Genomic DNA, 18889 nt, shown 5'->3' with positions numbered 1-18889 from the left:
TATATATATATATATATATATATGTATCTATATATATATACATATATATATATATATATATATATATATATAGAGAGAGAGAGAGAGAGAGAGAGAGAGAGAGAGAGAGAATGAGAGAGAGAGAGAGTGGATTTCAATATTTATTTTGCAGCCAAATGTTAACACAATGACTTGTAATGTCACCTACGTCTGACACTTAAGCTAAATATATTCAGTTAGTTGAAGATGCTGCATTAGATAATATATATTGAAGTCAATTCAAACTTTGAGCGTGATGACCACGCTTTTGAAAGTAGGATACACCAACACATAATCGTGTTATATAACATATTCCATTCACTAGTCCTCGTGTCAAAATTCTCCCGAGGATATATATAAACACAAAGATCACCCTCTCACCCTCGCACACCCACAAGAATATAATGAATTGACTCTCTCTCTCTCTCTCTCTCTCTCTCTCTCTCGCATCCACAAGCACTTGCAGAGTCTCTCTCCTACTCTCTATGTATATGTCTCTCTCTCTCTCTCTCTCTCTCTTACGATATATGTTCTAACATACAACACGCACTTCGCATAAATCTTTTGAAATACTAATATAGGTATAGGTGATAATTCCATTATCTTTTCAGCCCCAACACTAATTGTCATGGTCCCCATATCTTTTAAACAGGCATTGATATTATTAACAACTGAAAATTCAAACAAATTAATCACACCATAACAAAACTTGTATGTTTCTGAATATATTGTCAATTCTAAATACAATTTGGATATCGAAACAATTATGTTTTTTCTTCTTCTCTTTCTTGAATAAACTATAATTTATTATTTTGATTTCCTGTCTCGTATTCTATAGTTTTGTCATTTAAACGGGTTTTCGAAACAATCGTCTGGTTTGCTCAGCTTGAATCATTACTGAAATTAGTTCAACTTATACTTCTCAAATATCGGTCTTTCATTCCTGTTTCATAATTGTATACCAGTCTGAAAAACAATGTCTATATTTGTGACAGTATTAACAATCGTATTTACTTGACTTCGAGTCCTTGTTTCTCGTGATTTTCAGCTTTCGATCAGACGTTGTGGGCATCGCTCTCTCATTCATATTTCGCTTACGTGTATGCAAGGTATCTTTACTTGTATCTCGACTGATGTAAAATAGAGGTTCGCCTGAACTCTTGTTGAAATTGTAGCTTCATTAAACTAGTACGAATCAACGAGTAAGGTAGGCCTATTCATTAGTGTTTTTAAAGTTCAGGCAATGAAACCAAAATGAAACAAAGTAAATCGTAGTGAGAATAATACAGCTTATACACAGCTTTATATTCATGGGACACGTTTTAAAACATTTTCAAAATCATGTAACAGTTAACAAATGTGTCGCCTGAATAGTATAGGTAAGAAATATGTCAATTTAAATACATGGTTAGTACTCACTAGCTCTATAAAATGACATCACCACCAATATATAACAGTTGCATTTCATCACTTCGCAATACAAACAATCATATTACATGTTGATCGCCAATACGCTAAAGATGCCATCTGTCTGGAAGAGGAACGGTGACGGTGGTCATATCAGCAACATATATGATGCGGACATTGCAATTTTGGGGGTATTTTCTACGTTGTCTCATATCTTTGTTGCCTGTAAACTTAAATTAGTTTGATCCATCAATAACATATGTCATGCTGCTTGGATTACGTGTCATTTACCTAGTCATGCCCTACCTACTACAACGTTGATGATTCAAATGAGATGCCCTATTCATCTATTGATTTTCTGCTTCACTTGTTCTTTCCAAACAAGTTTTGTTCCCTGTAAATGCAGATCAGTCTTTGACATATCAATAACCTATATGTAGTATCATGACTGATGTGTCATTAATCAATTTAATCTCCTATATCTCGACCTTTAGAGGACCTCCTAGATTACGATCGACATGATATGATCTTTGCCTGTATTGCATTATTTGTTTTGGAGCTGAAAGTTGACAGAATGCATTTAGATATCATCACGGAGGTCTGCCAAATAAGATAAAAGCATATCAATAGTGTCTAATGTTGCAGTAGGTCTTGCATATCCCACATTTGACTGTTATGAACACGTGCTTGATGCTAGGATGCACTGCAAGATAATCGTATTATATAACTGTTAAATAGAACTAGTAATTTTCATATAATAATTTTCCGCACTCTGGAAGAATAAACAAATAGTTATCTTTGTATGTTTCCTTGTCTCTTTCTGTCTTTCTTTATCTCTCTCCCGCACACTGACAAATAAAATATACAATATAAGAAAACATTATAATGATTCCTTATTATTAGAGAAATAGCATGGGTAGAAAGTTAATATATATTATTTCTTTAATTGTTTACTTAATAATGTTCCTTCTAAATATCCCGAAATCGTGTACAAATTGTGTTGAGAGTACTCCAAATCTAGTATTGATTTATCAGTTAATTCATTCGCGACCATTTCTTGAGATAATTAATAAATTCACATTCCGATTAATCTAATCGAACCAAGATGCATTTCGATGATGCCTGGAACGATCAATATGATGCGTGAAGTATTCGTAGTTCACGAAAATCCATTATGTATCGAACCTTCCTCCTTCGCAAAATTGAGGTGTTCATCAATGTGTGATCTCGAATATCTCCCCCGCATAGATGATGATATCAGTACTGAAAATGTGATACCAAGTGAAATTTTCTCCACTTTGTCAAAATATCTTAGCAGTCGATTGATGTTGAACATTCTCTAATACAATGCCACATTTCTTCTAGAGTTTAGATTCTTTATGAAGTATTCACCCTGAGCTAAAAACTCTATTAAGCAAGTTTAGAGTCTTCCGTTCATATAGCATAAAGCCATTCATGGCACATTGAATAATGCGACTTATGATCAGCTTAAAAGTCTGATTTATTCCATTATTACGGTCATATGAATGTAAATCTTGAAATCTCTGAAGAAAAAAAAACAACTTTTCCTAAATATTAGGAACTTGTTCAGATGAGAAGCGATCTTGTTTTATTCGTTCGAGGGCCTTAGTATATATTGTTCATGTAATACAGATACTCTCATCTGCCCATCCGTGTGATGTATTCCGTCCAAACAAGCACGTCCGCGCGATGGCGTAAATTTATTTCGCTTCACAAAATGTGTTTTTAAAGTTTTGAACATGTATTTCCGACCATTTTTTTCTTCAAGTACCAATTCGACAAAAGGATTATTAGTTGTCCTAAACAGCTCTTGTATAAGGACAACTGATTTAAAATTCAGTTAAAACATATCCCGTCTTAGTTATGTTTGTAGATTTAGCATTCTTATTAAACACCAGTTGGCCAGGATTTGTCAAAATTACATATACGTGGTATACTTGTTTAAATAGATTTTCAGAGACACAGAAAACGAGATATGGCAAATTCTATTTTGCATTTTAAATGCACTATGTATGAGCCAGCCCTATTCAATCCATTAAAAAACACATAACATATATATAGGTCCGTTCTGTTGCAAAATATTTAAACTTGGACAAGTACATTTCTTATTGAAGGGCTCATCTTCAACTGGATCGTGATTGACTAAAAACCTGCCTTACTTTTTCACGAAGCCTCCCAAGGTTTCATAGTTAACAAAGGACGCACCTTGTTGCATACGTTTATCGCTGACAGGCATTTTCCTCTAATATAAATAGTGAGCAGCTACTCACTTTTCACAATGAATAAATCATGGAACATTCAAAAGTTGTATTTATCGTTTTCTGATCATCTGTTTAAATAGAAACATTTTTCCAGAACATTTTCATTTGACATCTCTCGAAGATTGAACTAGATTATATATCTCTGGTAAACCCTTGGATTTAAAAATGAATAAGAATAAGTCATGTTTAAACTCTTCAGACTTTCTTTTCTTATAGAGTAGGTTTGATTTTCGAGTGTACGTTTATTAAATATTTGGTAGATGTCAAAATTCACATAGTACTATTGTACTTTTTCACTTTTGTGTTCAAACGTTATACACTTAGTTTTTCATATTTTTGCACAATGAAAATATCCATGCATTTGTTCTATTTTGTTCCGATTCACGTGGAAATGTTTGGTACATAGACTTAACACTTTCTGCACTCTCACAATATTGTTTGTCCACGAAAAGAAATATTTGATAACGACCATATCTCGATTATTGAAACATACATTCGATATACAAAATATTACGAAATAGACGTAACTATCAAAACGTGCTGAAAATGATCTCAAGTTATCATGTTTGCTGCCTAATATTTCTAATTCGGCTTATATTAGACAATCTACATGTAGCTTTTTGTACCTACCGAAGAATTGTTTAGCAGACTGTACGAACTTCCTCATTAATTCTCATTAATTAATGAACTATTTTTTTCTCCGTTAAATAACCAGGACCCATAAACAGTACTGCAATTATTGAATGGCATGTGCCAATCTTGTACAATATATGAAACGAACCTTCTTAGCATGATATCTAAAATTCAAGCGAAGCATGACTCATATCCATTTTTCCTTATGTAGGGGAAATGAAGGAAAATAAAGTTTAGGATCAAGAGTTCGCATATAATAAAAAATCTTGCATAATTTAACAAAAAAAAAGTCAATTCTTTATTTGCTTATCTAAATGTGCACTGCCTGTTTCTAGAGTGATTTCTTTGATTTTTTTAAATGTGTCTTGTTCATTTGTTTTCTGGGCTTTGCTGTTATGATACAATTATATGACTGGGTGTAGTAGTGTTTTTGTTTTTTTTTATATTTACCGTTTCAATGTGCTGCTTCGACAAAAAAAATCGTTTTCCTTTCCTTCAGCAGAGCTAATTGAATATAATAGTATGCATATTTGTGAAACGCAGTAGCTTCGATAACAATCCAGTGGATTCATGTGGTGCATAATATAACATTCTACACCGCGACAATTTAAATCAGTTAGCACATTTGCTAGTTTTGGATTAGATAGCACAAACTAGCTTTGTTCTATAGTCAATACCTCATACGCCACATGATGAAAACGTTGATCTTAAGTATCAGATGTGTTTAGAGCTAAATTTTGAACACACATTTGGTCACCAACGTTTATAAGGCACTGATCCATGTTCAATTTGTGAGAGATATAAGTGGCTAAGTTTGAAATTTACTGAATATATGAATTAAAGTTAACATTTCATGTGATCTATAATGATATCATAACATGAATCCACCATCACATGAAAGTTTACTATAACATTACGTTTATGAACTACATGTGATTATTTCATCAAGCTATGTCACTTTCAAACTTTACTTGCTATGTTTTGTTTTCTTACCCGTGTTTTTTGCTTTGGTTTAACCCTTGCCATAATTAGATAACATGAGTTCAAAAGGTCAAATTAATAGTCATAGATTCTCGTGATATCCGCGTTAACAAAGACATTAAAGCCGACGAAGGTTATACGAGACATTACTCGACATAGACAATTGGAAATTTTAGTATCTCAAAACTACATAGAGTCTGCACAAAGCATAACATAATATTATTGTTAAAATTAAGCCTCAGAGCCAGAATAAATTATGCAATATCTGTCTGACATCAACAAGTAGATTTTAGCAGGACATAATGTATTATCGTTAATAACAGTATCCATATTTGAGACAGGTTATTGAAGTGTAGCTGTTGAGATAATAAATACATTTAAAAATTTCCACTTAATAATGTAAAGATAACTAACAATGAATAACTGCTGGAAAATCTTCGTAATATATGCCTTCGTGTTAATTTCATTAGTTATATAGGTTCAAATGAAACCTGATAGTGACCTACGAGAATGGTATCTATATTTAAAGTTCAAGAACTTAAAACCTCAAGCTCAACGCAAACTATCTTCTTCAAATGAGATAGAAATATTGAAAAGCTGTTTCTGAGTGACCAATCTCACTGATCTATTTGTTGCAAACAGAGCCAGTTTTTAAGTTGGATCCTCATAACTTACACATAAAGATAATTATGACACTATTGCATGATGATGACAGTAGAGAAGAGTTTCGTTTGTAAATTGTGTACGTCTGGATTACATGGTGTCATAACAGTATCTGTTGAACAACCCATTTAATGATTGTACTCCCTGTACTCCCTGTCTGTGTTACATAGCAACAATAACATATATCAGTAGAAATTATGTATTGTAAAGGAATATTTATTATCAAGGACAAACTCATGATAAATCAACATATCATCTTTATTTTGTATTCTTCAATTGACCTTAGTTTAACACCATTTTCATGCTGTATCTGATATGACACTTTTTTATAAGTAACATAAAGAAGATTTTTTTTCAGTCGAAGGCTCCTTGAACGGGAATGAAATAAACAATATTTTGGTTCTCTATCTTGCGAAAGGCAAATTGTTGGATATATATGATTTATATTTGATTATCAAGCATCCATCTGGCACTGACATGAAGCTAACACAATTCAAATGAAAACGCAAAATTTAAAAGGAGTTGAAAAAACATCAACTTCAGCAAGAGAAGGAAGAGAGACAAATGCAGTCTTAGGGGAAACAAAATAAGCAAGTGCAGTTGCATAACTAGAAAGCAGGGAGACATCCGCAATTGCTAAGCGAAGCGAATTAAATTATGTAAAGGAACGAGAAATGTGAAAACTAAGTGCTTCTTCAGACAGAAGAAATAACAATAAAAGTGTAATTGCATTAGGAAGAATGTTAAATACAGTTGAAGGATGGGACAATAGAGTCAAGTGCAGATGCAGAAGTGTAAAAAAGAGAGACCAATTCAGTAGCAGAAAGTGGAAAGCGAGAGGCAGATGTAGCAAGCAGTTGAACGAAACCGAGGAAAAGAAAATGAATCTCAAAATTTGTTTCTCTGTAAGTCGTCTTCGCAGCAGTTTTGGGTACAAAATTAAAAACTCATTCTCGTAAAATGGATTTTAAATCTCCATCTGTTTTAGCATGTATGAATCAAGTCCCTGAAAGGACTGATCAGATATGCTTATATTTCCCTACTTTATATAATGCCTGTAGTATCTCAAGTATAACTACTTCCCTTCTTCTTTCTCTTACGTTTCTCTGCCGCCAACAAGCCTCTCCTCGCATCAGCGACTGATATGCCATTGGTTACGGTCAGTCTCCAAGTGTCTCGGTCCTCGGCTAGCTCTTCCCAGCCATCGGGTGAAACGTTGCATGCATTCATGTCCCTCTTGCATACTTCCTTGAAACGGAGTGAGGGGCGGCCGACTATTTTCATGCCAGTAGCCAGTTGTCCATATAGTATGTCCTTTGGCAGCCTTCCATCCTCCATGCGTCGGACGTGTCCCAGCCATCGAAGGCGGCGTTTGCTCAGATGGGAGTACATGCCTGGGGTACTTGCACGCTGCAGGATCTCGCCGTGTGGAACACGGTCTTGCCAGCTGATTTTCAGGATGCGGTTTAGGCACCGTATATGGAAGGAGTTGAGCCGGCGTTCTTGCCACATGTAGGTATTCCAGGTCTCTCTTCCATATAGAAGGGTGCTGAGAACGCAGGCCTGGTAGACTTGGACCTTGGTGTGCTCTGTCAGCGCGTTGTTTACCCACGCCCTCTTCGTTAATCGAGCCATGATGGTGTTTGCCTTTCCAATCCTTCTGTCCAGCTCCATAACAATCGAGAGAGTGTTGCTGATGGTTGACCCTAGGTAGGTAAAGTTGTTGACTGCTTCCTGGGTGACACCGTTGATTTTGATGGAAGGGGCAATGGTGGTATCTTGCACGCTGACATTTGTTTATTTTCCAAGCTGATGGTGAGACCTAACTGCATGCAGGCATCAGCAAAACGGTCTCTCAGTCTCTGGAGGGCTTCCTTGGTGTGGGTCACAAGAGCTGCGTCATCTGCAAAAAGCATCTCCTTGATGAGCACAGCTCTTAGTCTGGTCTTTGAGAGCAGTCGCGCCAGGTTGAACAGCCTCCCGTCGGACCTGGTGTGTAAATATATGCCATCCGTGAACGTGTCGAAGGCGTAGGACAGGAGCAGGGAAAGAAGATCCCAAAAGGTGTTGGTGCCAGCACGCAGCCCTGCTTCACGCCGCTGTGAATTGGGAATGAGGTTGAGAAGGATCCATCATACAGGACTGTTCCCTTCATATCTTCATGGAAAGAGATTATCATGCTGAGGAGTTTTGGGGGGCAACCGATCTTACTCAGAAGTTCAAAAAGGCCCTTCATGCTGACCAAGTCAAAGGCCTTAGTGAGGTCGATGAACATCATGTAGAGTGGTTGACCTTGCTCTCTGCTCTTCTCCTGGAGTTGTCGTAGGGAGAAGATCATGTCTGTCGTTGACCTGCCTGCTCTAAAGCCGCACTGTGATTCCGGGTACACATGGTCCGCCAGAAACTGCAGCCTGTTGAGTATGATGCGGGCGTACACTTTACCAACGATACTCAAGAGCGAGATCCCTCTGTAATTATTACAGTCACTGCGGTCGCCCTTGTTTTTGTAAAGGGTCACACTTGTGGCATCTCGCGTGTCTTGGGGGACTACTCCTTCCTCCCAGCAGAGGAAAAGTAGCTCGTGCAGTGGTTTAATCAATGTTGGTTTTCCACGTTTGATAGCTTCGGGCGGGATGCTGTTACTACCTGGTGCTATGTCGTTTGGAATGGAGTCGATTGCTTTGCTGAGCTCCTCTAAGGTTGGCACTTTGTCGAGCTATTCCATGGTGGGCAGATTCTTTTTGCTGCTGAGGGTTGCATCGGTGACTGTCGTTTCTCGGGAGTATAGCTCTGAGTAGTGCTCTGCCCATCTGGCCATCTGTTGCCCACGGTCTGTGATCTTCTCTCCCGTCAGAGATTTCAGGGGAGCGACCCCTTTCACTGTAGGGCCTAGAGCCTTCTTGATGCCACTGTACATACCTTGGATGTCTCCGGACTCGGCACTGCGCTGCATCCCTTCACACAGTTGTTGCCAGTACTCGTTCCCACACTGTCTAGCAATGCGTTGGGTGTTACTTCGAGCACTTCTGAGAGCAGCAAGCGTCCGTTCATTAGGGCATTTTTTGTAAGCTATGAAGGCTTTTCGTTTCTCCTCGATTTGTGGTTCCATTCATGATAGGTGTGCGTTGAACCAGTCCTGGCTGGGTCGTTCCTTCTTGCCAAACGTTGACATAGCTGTACTGTAGATGGCACCCTTCATGGCGTTCCACTTGGCTGTAGCGTCGTGCTCAGACAGGTCCTGGAGAGCCTCGTCCAGGGCGGACACATACTGCTCCACCTTGGCAGGGACTGACATCTGCGCAGTGTTTATGCGAGGACGTCCTTTTGCTTTTGAGCGGTGTAGCGTGTGTGGCTGTAGTCGCACTCTGCTGCTCACGAGTGCATGGTCGGAGTCGCAATCTGCACTGTGGTAGGTTCTGGTGGAGAGGACGATGTTAAGGGCAGAGCGCCTGTTGATGACCAAGTCGAGTTGGTGGCAGTGATGAGATATGGGGTGTTTCAATGACACTTTGTGTTGTGGCTTACACTTGAATAATGTGTTTGTGACGCACACGCCATGGTAAGTGCATAGCTTCAGCAGTCTCTGGCCGTTTTCGTTGGTCTTTCCAGTGCCATGATATACGAGGCAGGTAGGCCATGACTCGTGGTCCGCACCTACTTTGGCATTTAAGTCGCCGAGGAGGAATAGTGGTTCGATTTTGGGGCATCCTTTGATCTGTTCGTCCTTCTGCCCACAGAACTGATCCTTCGCGTCTTCTGACGACGTGAGGTTTGGGTCGTAGACACTGATGATGTTGACAGGACCTGAAGCAGTGGTGAGGCGGATGGACAAGAGACGCTCAGTGCCCCCTGTGGGAGGTTCAACCGAGGCCAGGAGATTGTTTCTGATGGCGAAGCCCACTCCGTGCTGGCGGGGCTCCTCAATTTCTCGACCCTTCCAGAAGAAGGTGTAGTTTTCCTCTCTGAGGGAGCCAGTAGAGGGGAGCCTGGTTTCCTGGAGAGCAGCTATGCTGATATTTAGTCTGGTGAGTTTTCTATCGATGATAGCCGTCTTTCTCGTGTCGTCCACTTCTCTGAGGTCGTCGGAGATGCCTGTACACATGGTGCGCACATTCCAGTTTGCAAATCGAAGAGCTGGACTCTTCTTTATTGGTTTCTTGTTTCTTTTGTCTGGTGTGGAATTACCGTCTGCTTTTCATGCTGGACAACACACTGAGCTCCAGACACCCCCTGGAGCAGGCAGACGATGGCTGGTCAACACCTTATTGACCGGGGGCTGCCCGGCTTGAGGCGGGCGATAGTTGGCCAGTGGGACATGTTGACCCTTCTCACCGTCAAGGCTGACACGTGGCGCCCCTTCCCTAAGCCAATTGAGTGGGATTTATAACCCGTAAAATGTCACCTTCCGTGTTGTTTCCTCACTCAGCAGCGAGACTGGAGTGTCCTCTCCAGGGCGCAAGCCTGGACGTGGAGTATGGAGATCCTGGGCTGCCCAGACGTCATGATCCCCCTCTCGACCTTGCTGGTCGGGTCCAAAGGAATGCTGAGCATGATATTTGGCACCAGTTTGGAAGCAGGAGCTGCCGGAAGGAGGTCGTAGTCGACCCCCAGCCGACTTAGGGGCTCCACTCCGGATTTTCTGTCTCGGTTTACTCCCGTAGCCTTTTCTTCTCCCAAAGATATCCACAAGGCAGTGGAGCCATAATCCAATAGATGGGACTTGGTGGGCTTTGAATCAAAGTTTCCTACTCCTTGATGAACTGACTGACAAGGCTAACGAGCTTCATCTGCCCGGGTTTGGAGTCAGAGTTTTCCTTCTCTTAGACTGGTTGCCTGCCAAGGCTAACGAGCCCAGTCTGCCCACCCAGTTATACCGCTGGGCACTCGGTCGCGCCGCACAGCAGGCTCTGTTAAAACAGGGAGCCCCGCGTGAAGGTACTGCTGTGGACACAATAGTGTAGGAGAGGCCATATGCAAGTAACCTCCTGCCCCGCAGAGCGAGACAGTGGTCCTGCGGCGATCAGTACACCTGGGAAAGAGAGGCTATGAGAAACGGTTCACTTCCCTTTGGCAAGCGGGACGTCATGCCCAGGCCTCGCACACCCACCCACCCCCACAGTAACGCAGACTTCCCAGTATGTCTGCACCAACTGCTATAGGGACTGTCACTCACGTATAGGCCTGCATAGCCACAGCAGACGATGCCAACAGAGACAGACAACACCCCATGGGCGCTATTCACATGGTCTTTCGAGACGGAGTCGCCAATGATCATGATATTTCTCTACGTGTACCTATTGAAAGACAACATAAAATGTTGTTAATAATGATACAGATGGAAACAATAAGCAACAAAATCAAGACAGATTTATTCAAAATGATCCTATTCCAAATGCTATTATATATAGAATGTCAATGTCAAGGTCGTGCGTTGAAAGTAGTATATGTGTTGTGTCAAACAAATTCAAAATCGAATTGTATTATGGAGAAATATGAAATCTTCATGTCTAAGGAATTTAAATTATACAGATTAATATAGTTTTATGATCAGCTTCATCAGTTGAAGGAACTTTGTTTAAGATTAGTTTTTATTGTCATGACAATGTCATGGATCCTGTTCGAAGTGATGAGGTTGCGGAATTGTGTTAACACAGTGTTGGAACTCCTGGCAGATGGTGTTAACATCGATATAAATTTTGCTCCACTTGTCGATGAATATCTAAATTGAAATGATGTTACCAGACTCTCGCATGAACTGCCATGTACTTTTATTAAGGGTCAATAAGAAATTGCCCGTTCGAATGGCCATGATGTGCCACAACCAACTCGAGGTCAACATGAAATCATCTCATAGGCAAACGCCCAATTGGATGACTACAGCGCCAAAAGCAAAAATACTCTTATATTTTTTTATATCAGCGAAGTGGTATTCACAGTTGTGTTCATCCAGCTTAAGTTGACCAATGTATATTAACATCAACACTAGTTCAACTGAGACAAACAAGATCACGACTGCTACTCAAAACAATGAGCCAATATTTAGGGTAACATTTATTACACAATGACAATAATTAGATGTAAAAGGCAATTTAAATGAAAATGAGAGATTCCCACCAGAGGGGGCAATCGCTGAAGGCTTAAATATTCCCGAGGCTGAGGTTGACTATGATTGTAAAATAGTTGAACTAGTATGAAGCTTAAGAAGACTGTATTGCAATTTAACCTTGTTTGCCAAGACAAGGTCTGGCTATCGTGCCGAATGTTACCGGTGTGTAAACCGAAAAGAATCATATAAATATATTCAAATAAAATACAAAAAGAACCGCTTTCATTGTAAAATACATTAAAAAAATATTGAACCTATTCTAATAGTTTACCCGATAACACAAATATCACACGTATGTTTCAATATCATGGGACAGCCAAAATCCATCGTTCAGATTCGTCTGCCTGTTTGTTCTCAAAGTGCTCAATACAAGCAAAAAATGTGTGTTATAGGATAAAATAATAATGGTTCGCTTTTCGATAGCAATATGTGTTGTAGATTTTGGAAATGTAGTCGTAGTATAAGCAGCAAACAAGGTTGCATACTGATATATATATCTATGTCTATCTATCTATACATCTATCTATCTATATATATGTTTATCTATATATTTATCTATGTATATATCTATGTATATATCTATATATATATATATATATATATATATATATATATATATATATATATATATATATATGTCTATCTAACTATCTATATACTTATCCACCGCTCCTGTTGCCTAGTGGTTAGAGCGTACACCTGAGATGCGGTAGATCGTGGGTTCGTGTCCCGGCCTAGTCATACCAAAGACTAATCAAAGTGGTACTTACAGGTGCCTCGCTTGGCGCTCAGCATTACTAAGTGAGTGTTAGGATTGGACGGTCTGGTGTCAGGATAATGTGACTGGACGTGACATCATGCTACATGTCTGCGGTATGATGCCCTAGTGCTAGACATCACTATAAACTTGCACACAACAGACATCGTAGCGATATGACGGAAACATTGTTAAAGCTACGTTAAAATCCGAATGCATCTATATATCTATATATCCGTCTATCTTTCTCTCTCTCTCTCTCTCTCTCTCTCTCTCTCTCTCTCTATATATATATATATATATATATATATATATATATATATATATATATATATATATATATATATATATATATATATATATATGCATATTCATAATAAGACTTCTGCCGAGCGACTGTTTTGGGCGGATCTGCCTGTTTTGCTGCTAAAAGGTACGTCGTGGTTTTCTTGTCACTAAAGATCCGCTTGTTCAGGTTATTAAATTTTTAATAAAGAAAACGCATGCAGAAAAATACATAGCATATCACAAATAGTATATACTGCAGGGCGTGAATGATTAAAAAGACAAGAGGTAAAAAATAATTGGAATATATTTTGAGTATACATGAACTTTATTGATTCGTTGATAGTCCATACATAACTAAATGTTATGATATGGTCTTTATTTATCTCGATATAAGGTAATGCTAATTACGGCACCTTCTCTAAATATGACGAACGTAGACAATTTGGTTATAAAAAATATGTCACATTCCTTTTGATTCCATTTAAACAAATATGGTTGAGGAGACGAAATATCATTTATTCGACAACGAGATGTTGCTGTTATCACATGATTGTAAACACTGAAATCTGGGGCGCCACCACACAAAAGTGTAATAAAAACATTACAAAACATTCAGATGCCTACGTCATTAGTCTGTGCCCTACTTGTCATTTTTTTCTAAAGAGAAAACAGAAAGTTAATTTCAGCAATTGGATGTGGTCCTTAAGTATGTCTAAATAACAATCAAATATGATACGAAAGAGTATTGAAAAGTAAAGTATATGCTGCACCTATGGTCAGTTCATCAATCTGTGCAACAGTCAATGGATATTTTCATTCTCTTTTGTTTCTATTCATGTTGCCTCTGTTCTGAACTAACCTCTCCTGTGACCTAAAGTTTAAAATAACAACCATCCTTGGGACATAAAGTTTAAAATAACAACCATCGCTTCTCAATTTGACGTAAGGTAATACAAGTCTGACTCGGCTTTATAAGCATCTGATCGACATAGACATTCAACATTTTTGTGTGCAAAGCTGGAGGTCTTATCGAAAGGTAATGTTTGCTACTGTGCCTCTGTATACGTTGATTATTCTGCAATTGTACTAGTTTTAGAGCTAGTAGTAATACATGTAGTTGCTGAGAACGCAACTGCGCAATTTGAATTACAAGCGAAGCACCTCCTTTTTAATCTTAAAAATTTTCGGGAATTTTCTAACATTATACATGGATCAGTTTAATTTTTCCCTTCGTAAACGTTCAATTGTAGTTTCACACCGACATTCACTGATAGGAAATTGCATATACATTTACAAGCTGTTTCTGTTTCTTTCAGATAATGAGTATTGCTACATATGCCATCATCTTCTTCTTGGCCCTGGCAAGGTATAACGCTAATATCATTAGCTCTAACTGTCAACAATGGTATGTCTACTTATATATTATAAGTTCTCGTGTACGTCAATGGGTTAGTCTAGTTATCTCTAGAGATGTTGGTGTTAGCGGCTCACAAATCTCAATAGTCTAACACATACGATATTAGTTATCCCCCTTAAAGGAATGATTTACATACACATATCTACGTATTTTATCAACTGAATAGTTAGGGATATATAAGAAGACACAGGATACTAAAGCACGCACAGTGTTCGTGTCTATAATTTACTTGAAAAAGGTCATATTTGGTTCATTTTGTTTGTTTCTTTATATTCAAAGAAAAATCTATTATGATGATAACGTTCCTTCAATTGTTATGTGTGTTCCATTTTGTAATGGATGCATGTCCACATCGTTAATATTGAATATATACTTCTTTTGCAAACATACCTTTTCCCATTTCGTTATATTATATTTGTTGAAATATCAGATACAAAGAAACTATAGATTTAAAAAAAAATGTAGATCGAAAGAAACATCTGCATTACTTAAACAAAGGCAATGTAGGATGCATCTGTCATCCAGAAGAAAACAATGAAATATTTCCTCTTATTAATATTTTTAAGTTCGAACTATAACATATTGTGTAAATGTATGCGTAAAAATTTAGAGACTGCAGTAACAATTGATATGTCATGCCTAGAGAGTTTTTTCATTCCACTTGAAGAATCACATGACCAAAAATAAAACCAAAGCCAATACGAGCTTATAAAGCTATAAAGGATTATGTAAATTTATTAGTAAAATATTACATAAAGCAAGAACAATTTATATGGCATACGTAGAGAGTGTTTTTGTTATCCTAATCTAAGAATTACATGACCAGCAAGAAAAGCAAAGCCAAAACGAGCTAATTTAAAAAGTAAAACCATCTTTTAGAATAAGAAATCACAATATAATTTTATACTAGAAGAAACAGGTAGAGAGATCAATTTGACTGATATCAAGCATTTAAACGTGCTAAAAATGTAATTATGGCTTAGATATAGTCTACTATATATATATATATATATATATATATATATATATATATATATATATATATATATATATATATATATATATATATATATATATATATATATATATATATATATCGATCGGTAATCTTACAAGGTGTAATTGGGACAGAGCAGCTAGAATGTGTTTATTCTCGATACTAAATTGTCCGTACGCAACGGGACCCGATACATTCGAATAAGCGTGGCTCTGATAACAGCTGCCATTTAGATGCATTATGTATCTATTTTGGATAGGGAACAGGACAAACAGATATGTATACCACTTTGAATCTATGTATGTGCATTTCGTTTGGAACTTCTGGATATATGTTTCATGAATTTAGTCATTATCGATTCATACTTCTTTTTAACTGTACAGACCATTTAAAATGAAATGATCTGTCAGTCGTGTAAAGTTTTTATTAAATTTCCAAATTATGTGAACTTGAGCAGACCGGTAAAGTAAATTGCCTAATAATGTCCGTAGGCAACTCAGCAGCTTGAGTGCCGTCAAATTGATTTGTGAAATGTTGATCTTTCAATAATGCAATCTTCTAAATTAAATTTGATTTCTCTATGTTCCATGTATTATTAATATAAATTGAAAATAAGCAGTGCACAGTAATCAGCAAGCTTACAGCTATGCTGCCTATAGTGCACGTGACATCACCATATCAAACTTGATCATGAATCAGACACAAAAAGCTTTGCAATGATGTATATACCTGATGGTACAATATAAAAATTGAATCGACCTTTGATGGGAGTTTCTGTGAAGACTATTATTACCTAATCAGATGTATTGGTTGCCCACATGACAATGAATGGTTTTCTTCATTACAGTGGATGTCCAGCTGGCTTATTATGTGTCGATGCCTATAATGAGGTGTGCAACAATGAGAAGAGCTTAAACTGTCAATGCAAGTCCGGTAAATGATACTATTTTACTATAACCAATATGTTCCTTCCTCGTCGTTTTGACATTTCAGCATTATCATCACTACTAAAAGTACCACCATGAATAACAGCAAAACAGCAATAACAAAATCATCAAAATAATACGCATTTTTGTCATTTTCGACATTCTCTTAGGTGTCATATTATTGTTCTTACAAGTACTAAAGTCTCGCATGATACTAATAATGGAAGTACTTATTTGGCCACTACCGCCTCTCTTGCTACCACTACCGTTAATAATATCGCTGCCACCACGTCTATTACTGCTACTGCTACAGGTCATATTGTCACTACCACTTTTGATATTATGATTATACCACTCGTAATGCTAATACTGCCTAATTTTATTATTGAATTAGTAGGCTGAGTTTTAGGTCTTTGATCTCCAGTGGCCATGCGCAACTCATACTAGAAATCGAAGATATACTCCAAAGATTTTCTTTCTGAATCTAAGGATGAAAAAGGTATATTTTAATACGTGCTGGGATTGACGGACAGTTTGTGCTAAAGCTAATGCTTTCGAATATGCAGAAATTGAATGCAATTGAACATTAAGTACCTTCTGACTGTATTTTCATACCATTTGAAAAGACAAGATATAAGCTATCTAAAACATTACATTTTTACTATCCAATAAAATGATTTCGAATCTTCTCTTATTAACTCATAAACGACCAGCCAAGGGATTTCCGTGCGCTTTAGTATTACCAATGTTCACGTAAATATGAACGTATCAATGTATGTATATATGTATGTATGTATGTATGTATGTATGTATGTATGTATGTATGTATGTATGTATGTATGTATGAATAATTGTAAGATCATGCTTAAGCATGAATTGCTCCATAACCATAAATATGGGATCAAGTGCGCGCTAATACTCATTCCAAATGTGATGTTGGATTGGACAAAGTCCAGGACAATACAAGCAATATTGCATATTCGTCATAATCCAAGTGGAATATAGACCTACATATACTTTGCAAAGATGTGTTGGACTGTTGGTATACATTTGTGCATATATGTGTCTGTACTATCAAAATGCTTATATCTTTCACCTCAGGAAATGCATATGGTGTATAAAGAACTCTTAATTGAATCAGTCATTTTTTCATCAAGCATTTTTCTGTATCCACATTATATTGTCGTCAACTCATAATGTAGCACTGTTATGATTACCTGCTAAAGGAATCGCCTGCATTTTTTCATACGTCATAGCGTTATGATAGAAACTGACAAATGCCAAGCATTGCCAGTTATTACCATTTTTGAATATAGTTTGACGCTATCAGTATACTAATCATTTGAAGAACAATGATGCAGATACTTGTTTCGATCCTGTGAAGCTATTACCTCTTTTTGATTAGATTGTTCCCCTTCCTATATCTCTGAAAATTGTGTTTATTTCTAGTTTTCTTGCTAATATTCAACCATTCTGAAACTCTGAATTATGCATTTGCAATACAAAAATGTACATTACTGTTTAGAATTTAGCCAATTGTGTTACCCATATATAACTCATTACCAGTGGCCACTTGCATACAAGGTATTTATTTTACGTACACTTGACACTGAATTTATTATGTTCCAGAGAATGGCAGTGGTTTGATTGTTGCATGTCAAGCGAGCCAAAGGCAGCCAACCAGCAAACATATTTATTCAGTGCCCATTGCTCAAAACGGGACTCCTAGCCAGGATCCTATCTGGTCACATCGCTTTCATACATACGTTTCATATCTCAGTGTGGACGTGGACAATGTGCTACAGCAGGCATACTTTTACGATAGCAGCGCAAAAACCATACAAAAGAACCCCAACTATAATGTTGGACCCTCTGCAGAGAATGTATGGACGACTCTACATAATGGAATTTCAGATGCTAACGTGAAATTGGCGGTGGATTGGATCAGCCACAACATCTACTGGACAGACCCAATGTTCAAGTGGATTATGGTTCAGTCACTTTCAGGCAACGATACTTCTATGTACCGTGTTCTAATTCATGAAAATCTAGAAGGACCATATGCCTTGGCTCTGGACTCGTCGGAAGCGTAAGTCCAGTTCTTGTAAATCTGCTAATCTAATGTTTAGATAGTATCATGAACGTATTGACGTCCGTAACATATATCAACATGACTGATTATTACATGATGCAAACATCTACGGCATTGAAAAAAATTCATTGGCAGAAAAAGAAAAAAAATGAGAATCATTAACACAAACACGCACACACACAAACACACACACAGACACACACCGTTTTGAATTCGCCCCGTTATAAGTATTATAAATATATATATATATATATATATATATATATATATATATATATATATATATATATATATATATATATATATATATATATGCATATAT

This window comes from Sinohyriopsis cumingii, chromosome 14, assembly GCF_028554795.1.
Source record: "Sinohyriopsis cumingii isolate HCF-2022 chromosome 14, ASM2855479v2, whole genome shotgun sequence".
In the NCBI taxonomy this organism is placed as follows: Eukaryota; Metazoa; Mollusca; class Bivalvia; order Unionida; family Unionidae; genus Sinohyriopsis; species Sinohyriopsis cumingii.
The sequence above is the reverse complement of the archived record's forward strand: the minus strand, read 5'-3'. Positions refer to the sequence as shown.